Genomic DNA, 12,419 nt, shown 5'->3' with positions numbered 1-12,419 from the left:
TTGAAATGAAAAGCTCTGGCTTTTTCGTCTGAATTTAGTTCTATTCACTATCTCACCATCGCACTAAGCTGCTTCTGAAGTTTGCCCCCCACGCAGTTCTGAGTTCTAAAGCCACGTCGTCCACTTTCTTTTCTGGGTTGCTTTTCATGCCTCCTCTTTCGTCTGTGGGCTTTGCCGTTCTGTTTGGGTATCACCCAGGATGCCATGTTCTGTCTGATGTTTTCTCAGCTGACCTCCAGGTCTGTGGGGGCCTTACAGCATCTTTTTTCCTCCTTTTTCCTGTTTTGTTGCCAGGGATGATTTGGTAGAGAGATTTGCAATTTTTTTGAAAGCGAGTGCTCTGCTGTTGGGCAGCATTGTAGAGGAAGGGCAGAAAATTATGCTTTAAAAGTCATAGACTGATATTTTATCTGTCTTCATAGTAATTCCTATGTTTAGTCTTAATTAGTCCCCATTTTTATACATGAAGAGAAATAATTTACCTGTAGTCAAATATGTGACCGAGTCAGGATTTGAATTCCATTTTCAGAAACTTCAAAGACTGATTTTTCTCTGCCCAAGGTATTGCTTCTTGAATATTCATTCTCCTAGTTCATTTGTCCTTCACCTAAAATTGGTATAGCAGTTTCCAACCACGGCATGCCTCCTGCATTATGTTGGGGTGCTTATAGAATCTGGTTAAATAGCTCAAGTAAATATAAGCTTAATGAGCTGTTGATGATGAATGCATCTAAAAAATAATTACAGCTCTGATCTTGAATAGTAGAGGTAGTCCTTGATATTTTGGGTCTAGATGATAATTTATTCAATCACCATGTACATAAGAAATGTCTACACTATTCTAGAGTCTGGGTCTAGAGCAATGACTCAAACAGAAAGCCCCTGTTCTAGACTTTACATTCTAGTGAGGGAGGCAGACAATAAACAGATGAGCACACACACCTGTATATCATGTCATAGTGTTTCAAAGAACAGTCAAGTGGGATATCTGTTTGACATTTGAAATAATATTAGAGAATCCCTGACCAGTTTTATGCACACTATGTGAGAATAAAATATGTAAAATAGTTTTGAAAATGACACATAAATATACAGAAGCATACTAACAGTATGACTATGTACTGAAAGGCCTTGTGTAAGATACTTAAGGGTGGTGGTGTGGTAGTTAGGAATGGGCTTCAGCATTAGACAGCCCTGTCCCACCTCTTTGTAGCTTTGTGTGCTTGGGTATGTTACTGAACTCTACGAGCCTTGGTTTCCTCATCAAGAAAATAGGGTGGTAGAGCCCCTCCAGGGGTGCTGTCAAAAATAAGAGAACGACTGTATGTGAAGCCTTTTGCATACTTCTTGGCACCTACGTAGTAAGTTTCATGAGAAAGGAGAGGTGTTAGTGGCAAGGGCAGTAGTTGTGGTGGAAATTACTGTTACCACTGTGGCTTTGGAGAATAACTGAGCATTTCTGTGCTTTAGATTTCTCACATGCATTTTTTTCCTTCTTTTTTTCTCCTCAACTCTTCCCAAATATAGAAAGTGTAAATAATGTATGTGAAGCGCTTTGAATGTACGAAGACAAATTTTTTCTATTGTTACCTAAGGTGTTGAAAATAAAGCCTAATTCTGGAGGTTTTCAAGAGCAGAATTTCCATTTTACTATTCAGTGGGAGTTCTTGCTTAGAGATGTTTTGCAAAGCCAGACCTAACATATTTAACTTGCATTTGAATAGCTGCCAGAGACCAACTGAAGAGAGGAAGCACATCTCACAGCGCCAGGCGCTCCAGGTGGTACTTGCTGCGTTACTGTGTGCTGGGCAGTGCTCACTCAGACCCCGCCACAGAGGCGCGGCTGCCACCAGCTGCCACCAGAGCAGAGATGATTCGAACACACACGAGTCATCCCCTCCTTGTCTCAACAAAACAATATTGGACAGCTCTCTGCTGTGCTCATGTAGTTCATGGACAGAGGTACCTTTCCCCGTGCAGATAGGTTTGCTACAATGTCACCGGTAACTGTTGCACAGGTTTAAGATGCTTTCTTTCTTTCTTTCTTTTTTTTTTTTTTTTATTATGGTGGTAAGAACACTTAACATGAGCTCTCCCCACTTCACAAATTTTTAAGTGCATAGTACACGATTGTTATCTATAGGTACAATGTTGTGTAGCAGATGTGTAGAAAGAACTTAATCGTCTTGCACACCCAACTTTATGCCCATTGAAAAGGTCCTCATTTCCACCTCCTCCCTGCCCCTAGCAACCACCATTCTACTCTCGGCTTCTGTATGTTTGACTATTTTAGATACCAGTGAAATGAGGAAGTATTTGCCCTTCTGTAACTGGCTTATTTCACTTAGCCTAGTGTCTTCAAGATTCATTCATATTGTAGCATATGACAGGAACTGCTTAATTTTTTAATAATGTTAGAAAGCTACTTGTGTTTAATCACACCTACCTTGTGCTTTACTCTGAAACTCCTTGGAGGAAGTTTTTATTTTATTTTTTTAATCTCACCTATGCATATCTAGTCTAGTGTTCCTTACATACTAGTTACTCCATAAATGTTCATGGTTAACTGACCGACTGGGTACTTTGTAACTGTTCACTGTTAGCTAACTACAAGTAACTGACTAATTGAAAAACGATTTGTGACACTAACTCCTCTCAGGAGCAGTGAGAACCATATTATCTTAATTAGGCTTTTACCCAAAAAAGTCTCTGAAATGATTTTCTAATGAAAAATATGCCCCTACACTCCAATTACAATATGTAAGGAAGTTAAACATGTAAAACCACATGAAAATATGTTGAAGCAAGTACAGAAAATTGTTGTTAACCAAGTCTCTCTCCCTCTCTCTCTTCCTCTTTCCCTCTCCTTTTTCTCTCTGTCCTGTTTGCCTTCCCTCATAGACAGTTTTCACTTTCACAGTAGATCCCTTTTAAATATATCTGAGAAAGATAGTCTTGGGCAATTTGTTGTTCTATTAAGAAACGCGAATACGGGTCCTCTTAGTCCAAAGGAAAGGGAAAGACCTGGTTTATGGACCTGACTGCAACCCTGTTTTTTGTTTGTTTTTGTTTGTTTTTTGTTTTGTTTGTTTGTTTGTTTTTTAGTTATTGTTGGTGAAGTATTATGGGAGGCACTCCAGGACTCACAGTTCGATATTACTAGGTCTGGGAGCCCTGGAATTGCTTAATAGCTTCTAAGTGGCTTGGTCGGTAAGGGCACATCATGTTACTTTTCAGGGCTTGTGGTTTTAAGATAGAAGTAGAGATATGGTCGTCACATGATAAAAATGGACATACTGTACAAGTAATATGCTTGTTAACTTTGGAGTTATGCTTACAAGACCAAGGAAGGGCATAGTGACTAACTATAAGGAAAAAATGTTTCAAGAAACTGCTAAGTTGAGAAGCATTTTTTGATGTTTACATGTCATTGGAAGAAAATACACAATGGAGGATAGTAATTCTTGAATTTGTTGCTAACATACCAAATTATATATACTTTCACAATAATAAAACATATATCCGAATGTATTTATACATATAAAAATGTTGGTAAAGGGCGTATAATACAAAAGAATGGATGTCTTAAAATGCTCTTTGGAACTCAAGCCACAAAAACTTACTGCTGCTTGCTTACACAAAGACGAGAAATTGGTTAAGAAATGTAAAGTCAGCTCCTAGTGGGGGGCGGGGAAGACACTTCCACCTCAGGAGGAACAGAGATGGAGACCAGAAAGCATTCAGCCTCCAGCACCTTGAATCTCAGACTCCGTTAAGATGCATAATCTTGTATGTTTACTTGGTCCGTTCTCTGTTCTCTGCATTGTACTTTTGTGGCAAAAGTCCTCTTCACAGTGGCAAATAATAGGCCTTTTGTTCATGGGGGGCATTAATGCTTGGCTTATTTCTCCCAGTCCAGTTTCAACTCTGAAACAGCAAATATGAGTGCCCAACCTGGGCCAGATATCCATTCCCAGTCTAGGAGGATATCACCAGGGAGCAGGGTCATGTAGTAAAAATATGGTTGCTGTGATCCCCACTTTATATGTGAGACCACAAATCTCACAGAGGGAGAGGCCTGGGAGATTGCTCCAAAGATGCCTACTACAAAAGAGGCAATTCTTACATGAGACAATGTTGAGAGGGAAAATGTGAGTGATGACTTTAATTTTTGAAATAGAATTAAGATAGAGAGGGAAGTCTTTTAGATACTGTTATGTTAAAAGAGAACATTTAAAATGGCTTGTGTTTAAAATTTAATTTAAAGACTCTCATTACAAAAGGATTTTCTTTGAGATGACTTATAAATAACTAAAAAGGTGCAAATGACAGGAAACCCATGGTATGGACATTTCCTAGAAATACAATTCATAAAAGAAAAAAGAAAAAATATAATTCATGTTATCACTTTGAAATGTGTTCTAAGGTTAATGATCGTGACTTGGGGTTGATGCCTCCTGACTATGCCATTCAGCTATCTTTTTCTTTACACTTATACCTCAATAATTGTTTAAAATTTTAAGCCAAAATGTCTAATTTCTCTTAAAATGATTAGTCAACTCAGGTAAATGGGTATAATTATTATATTATTATATTATATAATGTATATAATATATTATAATTAATATACAACTAATTATAAATAAATGAATAAATTATTATATTGGATAAATGGATACATTATTATCCAGATAAATGGATATAATTATTATATTATTATATTATATAATATATAATATATATTATAATTAGTATACAACTAATATTAACTAGGTAATAATACAAATATATATTTATATATAATACCTAATATAAATAAGATATAATAATACAAATAATACATATATTAAATGAGGAAGATGGCCACTTGTTATTGCAAGTTCTACACTTATTCTTTTCTTATAGAAGAAGAAAAAGGAAGCTCTCTCAGAGTTAGAGTGGTTTGAAAGGTAAAAAAATTAAAAAAAAAAACTAAATTGAAGTTACTATTGTAGAGCTCTTTAGACATGACTTTCCCAGTTGACTTATTCAGTATTATTCATGACGAAATGTAATTGAATTCCATTTCCTATATGTTATTTGCTCGGGCTTGCTTATATTTTCTCACTTCAAAAGATTTAAATTGAAATACGCATGTATTATTGATTTCTGAAGTGAATTTTTTAATTTAGTATTTAGAAGTCCCAGAGAAATTTCTTCCTAATGAATCAGACTTCAACTTGTAAAAAATGATTAAACAATAGCACATATTTTTGGTTCCAGACATATTATATTCATTTTAATTTCCATATTAGTATAAATACATCAGTGAACCTTTTGCATAAATGAATAACAGCACACAATGATAATGAATCAGCAATTGTTGCCAATGACTTTGAGGCCTTCAAGTAAAAGACATTTAGTAATTACTAGTATCTGGTTATCATATTTTTGTTTTAAAATCCTGCTTTAGACTGCCACAAAATTGACATTCTTAATTGTATGATTTCCATTCATTGAAGTAGTAGGTAGTGTTCAGAAGGGAGAAGAGTTCAATTTTTCATTTACAAGTTAACAACTACTTTGGGAGAGTATGTTTCAACAGTTCAAATATTTTTTTTCTTTAAGATATTCTGGATAATGCTGAGTTAAATAATTATGTTTCAAGTTAGTCAAATACTTCCCAAAGTCTTAAATTGTCAAAGATTTTTTTTTTTTAAATTGTGTTCCTGCTTATCTAATGGTTATCTTAATTAGAGGGGAAGGAAATTTTAAATTAATGTCATGATCAGGCTGGTAGTTATATGTTAAATAATTCATTTTTTGCAAATATAAGGTCGAAGTGTCCACAAGATCTGCTTCAGATTGACTCTTTCCCTGACAATAGAGAACAGAGCAATGACATTGATAAGCAGATAAAACACAGTTCCTGAAAACTTGAAGGGTTTTTTAAGTTTTATATTTATTGGGGAAGATTTATAAAGGCGGTTTATTCCAACTTGCATTCCAACTCAAAATTTAATTGCTGTTTGCTCTAAAAAATATTCTCTTGAAATAAATTTTAAAAAAGAAATAAAGAAAAAGGAAATTTAAAGTACCTCTAGTGCTCTTTGTAAATGGTAATGGCTCAAAAAGGAAAAAGAAATTAGAAAATCAGTTACTGATACTGTATATGGTGTTGTGATCAGACTGGTTGTGTTATAATTGTTGTTTAGGACTGACTTTTCTTATTTTTAGCAAGAATTTAGTTGTTCTCCTCCTGATATATAAACTCTAAGAGAAAGATTATTTTTATGAACTATAACACTGTTTCAAAGATAGAAATATATAAGTATTTAGTTATGTTAATGAAGAAATTATTTTATAACTGACACTCAAGTTTTGGGAATAAAAGTTGAAGACCAGTAATAAACATTGATCTGGAGAACTAATCTCCTTAGTATTGCTTTATCTTGCCAAATGGCTTCCAAAATTATGTCAAAGAAGATTATCACATGTTATGTAATTCATCAAACACACTTCTAATTATGCTTTTCAAATAAGTATAATATTAGTGCAAAGACAATTTAGATATAGTAAAATATGTTGTGATTTTAAATATACCTAAGCAAAATTTAGGGGAAGAATGTACTATGCATTATTATTCTACACAAGCACAGCCAGATTCCACTGACTTAGGGTCTTTGTCAAGTATTCTGGATACTAAGTAAAAAAAATTTCCACCTTTTAATTTACAAATAACAACATGTGCAATGTAATATAGACAAAACTTTCAGGTGACTGATGACATTTTTCAGTTTGCTTCCAGAAATTTGGCACGTTACAGACAAAGCCTCTAAGTAAATTTGGAGAGTGGAACATTTTATTAGAGCTGATACTTCTTATGTGCTGCACTACCAGAATTAATCATTCTACAATTTATAAAGCTAAATATACTCTAATATCTATAGTGATATAAAAGGAGAACATGTGCCCTCAAATTTAGGACTAAGCTTAATTTTTATCTTAATATAACAAAACGTAATATTTTCAGATATGTCTACTTTCGAATGGCTTACTCCTATTTGAACTGTTTGCCTATTAAGGAGAGGTTAGGAACACTAGTACCAGAGTGCATAGAAGGCAACGGAATGGATTTGGCAGCAGTGAAAAATATGCTTCTTCCTGTAGCAGCAGTAGAAATACTGATTCAATGTAGTAGGTGAGACAGAATTCATAAATGTTTGCTTCTCTTTCCAAAGGAGCATGCAATTAAAATTACATTTAAAGCTCTTATGTTTGACTGTAATACCCTCTCTAGAAAAATTACCAAAAAAAAAAAAAAGCAGTTTTTGTACGCTCCAATTAATTCGTTAATTTATTCCACGTCACGCAAGACGTGTTATGTAGAACCTATGACAGGGATTAGCAGCACAGACTTGGTAGTTAGATTGCTTGAGTTTGCATCCCAGTGTCACTTCCTGCTCGTTGTGGGTTATCTGTGCCTCAGTTTCCTCATCTGTAAAACTGAGGTAATAATAATATATAAACGGTTGTTAGAAGGATTAAGTATGCAAAGCCCTTTAAATTGTTCCTAGTTAATAATAAGTGTGTTGTTGCTATTATTAGTTCTGACTTCAAATGCTTAGATGTTAATGGGGGCAACAAATCAAGAAGTGTCTTAATCCCTAGTTATAAAAAATGCTATCATGTAAATAACTAGGATTGTGAGAAGTGTTCCAGAAGTGATATCTTAGGGATATGAGCAAGCCATCCCTGAAATATACCAAGAAAGATAGAGCATTGTAGATGGAGGGACTAAAAGTAAAAGACCCAGATAGAGTGAAAAAGTTTCAGAACGTAAGGAAGGACAGACAGTATTATTGAGGAAAAGCAGCACGGTGATGAGAATAGATTTGAGAGGGAGGAGAGCCAGATCCATCATGGTTGTACAGCAGGGTTTGAGATTTTATTCTCAGACCAATGGTGTCAAAAGTCAGGTTTCTTGGACAACAGACTCTGAAATGGAGTTTTGTGGGCAGGAAGTTTATTGCAGAGGGCTTCGGAGCACAACATTTACAGTGAGGAAAACAAGATTGGGTGCGTGGAGGAACTGAACTGCAGTGCAGTTCCCTCACTTGCTTCCCGGAATCAGCTTTGCCCACAGAGAGATGTGACACTGGAATGGCTCTGTCAGTTGTCCTGCACTTAGGGAAAGGGGCTGGGCTTTTATACTCCCATGTCAACCCATCATTGTGTGTAGATTGCACCTGGGAAGGAATTGTAGTCTTCTCCCCAGGGCAATTCCTGGAGAGAGATACTACCAATAGCTTTTTGGATGCCTTCAGTTACTGGATAAGCTCCTCCTTCCTGAAGGGGAGTGTGGGAAGGGTAGCACAGTAGCCATGTGGAAGCCTTTGAAGGATTTAAAACAGGGAATTCAACTCCCAATTCATTTAGGAAGAAGTAAGAGAGGGAGATAAATCATACGAGATTCTTGACTCTGGGGCTGTGGTGGGCTGGAGAACAAACTGAGGGCTGCGGAAAGGCAGTTGGGTGGGGGGGATGGGGTAACTCGGTGATGGGCAATAAGAAGGGCACATGATGTGATGAGCACTGGGTGTTATATGCAACTAATGAATCACTGAACATTATATCAAAAACTAATGATGTACTATACATTGGCTAATTGAATTTAAATTAAAAAAAAGTTATCTTTGAACACCTAATATAAGCCTGATCCCATACTACAGCCAACAACCTAATATGCAAGTAAGGCAGGAAACCAATCATTGAGTGAATTCAGTTAGACAAATGAGTAAGACGAGGTAGTGTAATAAGCAGTGGATGGAGTTTAAGATACTGTGGGCACAAAAGAGGAGCCTTCAACTCAGCGTGGGGGTAGGGGATTTTGGAAGACCACTGGGCAAACAAATGATGTTTGAATCAGAACCTAGAAGATGCTTGGAGTTACTCCCGTAAAGGGCAGAGGGCTATGCCCCGAGGAAAGTTTTAGCACTAGCAAAATCTTAGAAGTGAGATAAATATGAATATAATTCCCTATGGCTAGAGCAAAGAGTGTGTTCCATGAACCGTGCAGGAAATCTCACCTAGTATCTCAGGAAAGAGGAGGAGGACCATAGAATCTGACAATTGCAAATGACCAGGGACATCATTTAGTTCACTCTCCTCATTACACAGATGACAAAAAGAAAGCAGCAAATAAGGTCAAGGTATTTTTCAAAACTTCACACCCAATGAATGGCATCTGAGGGCTGAGTCCAGGCCAGACATGTAATCTGAGGATCTCTAAGCTTTTACTAGAACCATCTTAACAGCATAAGGCACACAGATGCAGCCACAACACTTACTATAATGGGACATACACAGCAAGGGTTTAATAAATAATTGATTAGGGATATGGACTGGTTGATATAGCCCATGGTCTTTTTGTCAATGAATACGATAGAGTCAGAGCATGACATCATGTGATTTACAATCTCAGTATAATGGTAAGAATGACTAAGCCATGTATTTGTTGGATATGAGAGTGTACTGATTATAGAAATCTGTGTCTTCACTGTAGTGTATTTTCTTTAGAATTATTTGTTTCAGAAGTCATCTGGTAAGAGCATTATAATTAGTTACAATAGTAAAATTATTTACCTGTGGTTGTTAACTGCCTCAATAGAACATCTAGATGGATTACCACAGATACCTAAAATGTGTTTGAGATAGTTTGACTTTAACTAAAGGACTGTTCCATAATGGGAATTCAAATTGGAGGGCTCCAAAGGGCAGGTCAGCCTCCTCCAGAACAGCCAAGATAGGTCAAACTCACAGTTCATAGTTCATGAGACTCCTATAAGCGACACATGCCATAGGTATTAAGGTACCGAGGACAAAGAAACAGGCTACAAAATACGGACCCCAAATTGAAAGTCTTAGGGGCAGAAATTCTAAATTGCAGGTTTGTTTTCCTATGGTGCTACTTCTCCCAGAAACAACTTAAGTGAGTGGATAAGGGTATTTCTTTACTTAATGACCTCCCAAGCAGCACACACAGCGGCAGCAACAGCCCCCATTCAGTAGAACCCATTCAATGTCAGGAACTCCCGTAGTCATGTTCATCATTTCTCACAACAGCTTTTCAGGATGGTTTTAGCAATCCTATGTTACAGAAGAAGAAATGGAGGTCCAGAGAGTTTACAAAACCTTCTCAAGGCCACATAGTGTGTACAATGCAAAAAACCTAGGTCTGTTTGACTCATAATCCGAATTTCCACAAGGGTGTGTATATATACACACATCTCTCTCCATGTATATATATGTAATGTGATTTTTAAAGTATGATAATTTTATAGTTATATATTATTTGAATTTGAAAAAATAGCATTTTATAACAATTATGTATAATTTTCCATGTTTCACTTTTATGAAAAAAGAAGCTACAAAACTTGACTGATGTGGGCAGGCGAAACCAGCATTTCCAAATCTCTCCACTCTTTCCAATAACACCTAGGTTATGCAACCTCTGTTTTTAAGGAAGAAATGGCAATATTAGTTAATGGGACAGTAGGACATATATTTAACTGAGTCACTTGTGTGCAGAACTATCTTCAAATACAAAGGCTATGGGATTAAACAAATTTGGGAAGTGATCGGTGAAATTTTACTTCAAAGATTTTTTTCTAAATAAAAGGGAGTTAAAACTTCTTTAAAAAAAAAAAAAGAAAAGCAGGCTTCCTTTTAATATTTTCCAGTCAAAAGTATTCTTAGTAAACAAGGGAGACCATACATGAATCGGCTCAGTCTCAGTCGGAATTTTCTTTTAACAATAACCTGTATTTAATAAGCTGGTACCCAGAGTGCGTGCCATGCTGCTTCAAAGTGATAACAAGACCATGAGGAAGATCAAAGAGGAATGGTCATGGGATCTGAACTGCTAGACTGAGAAAGAGAATTGTATCTGCATGCACACAGCTACTTTTTGTTACACCTGTATAGGAAAAGTATTCACTTCATTTTCTATAACTGCTTAAAGATTTTAATCCAAACTTCCTTTCAGCAGTTGAGATAAAAAACTAGAGATATTTCTGGGTTACGGAACAGAGAGACAATGTATCTACTAGAAGAGAGGTAGAATCCTAGGGATTGTTCCAGGAAGATTTAGCACTGATGGATTTAAGATGTGATTGGAATAATTCTAAAGAACCAATTAGAACGGGTGGGTGGGGGATTGCCAGCAATCCAGTCATTCCGGGGCTATTCGATATTGATAATTTTTTTTGCATCCTCTGACACACGTAATGAATGGAAGCTTCACAGATGTTTATGGAAAACTGCTTGTCTTGTATAAAACTCGGTATGACAAACACACAGGGTAATGAATACTGTTCTTGCCACAGCCCCAGCAAGGAGGGTTCAGTCTTATACGTACCTAGAATAGAAAATCGCCTGCTTTGCATGAGTGGTTGTCTGTATTGCTTCTCCACTCCTCTTACTCCTGCTGCTGTTGGTCATGCTGTTTTTGTCGCTGCTCTGAGATAGGGAAGGTCACTTGCTTATACACCTGTTAATGAGTATCTGCTATAGGCCTGTGGTTGAAAATTTATAGTTAAGTTAAGCCACATTTCATTTGCTTAACAAAACCATATTTAAAAAAGAAACAGGGGTGCCTGGATGGCACAGCAGTTAAACGTCTGCCTTTGGCTCAGGGCGTGATCCCAGCGTTATGGGATCGAGCCCCACATCAGGCTCTTCTGCTATGAGCCTGCTTCTTCCTCTCCCACTCCCCCTGCTTGTGTTCCCCCTCTCGCTGGCTGTCTCTATCTCTGTCGAATAAATAAATAAAATCTTTAAAAAGAATTTAAAAAAATAAAAAACAGATTTAAGAATATGAATGACTAAAACCTTAAGCAGTTTTAAGTCATGCATATTCTGGTAAATAGTAATTTATCAGATTATTATCTAACCTAGTCTTTTGTTGAAAACATGGCACTGAGAAATGGAAGCCTTGGTTTGTGGGGAATGTGTCACTGAGAATGAGAAATAAATGTGTGAAGCACATGCTTTATGAGGCAGAAACTATGTGTGGGATGTGGACTGAAAGAGCTCTATGCTTCCAATAAGAGAGGAAGGGGCATACATGAAAAATAGGATGGCTGGTAGGTTGAACATTCCATCTAATCTAAAATTGTGTTACTTCAAGATGATTCATCACACCTGTCTTTATCTTTCCTTTATTCCAAGTTTTTAGATATAGAGTTCCTTTAAAATGAGAATAGTTATAATATTCACTATTTATTTATCATCATTCCTCTAGGTGATTGCCTTTATTAGTATCATTTCATGCAAACAATATGAAAGATCTCAATGATTTCCTCAAGAGCTCTTCCATCTTCTCCCTGATGTCTTAAAATTTTTAACATAGCCTTTTATTTTAAAACCTGAGATAATTC

This window comes from Ailuropoda melanoleuca, chromosome 3 (genome assembly GCF_002007445.2).
Source record: "Ailuropoda melanoleuca isolate Jingjing chromosome 3, ASM200744v2, whole genome shotgun sequence".
Lineage (NCBI taxonomy): Eukaryota > Metazoa > Chordata > Mammalia > Carnivora > Ursidae > Ailuropoda > Ailuropoda melanoleuca.
This window is presented reverse-complemented; position numbering follows the sequence as displayed.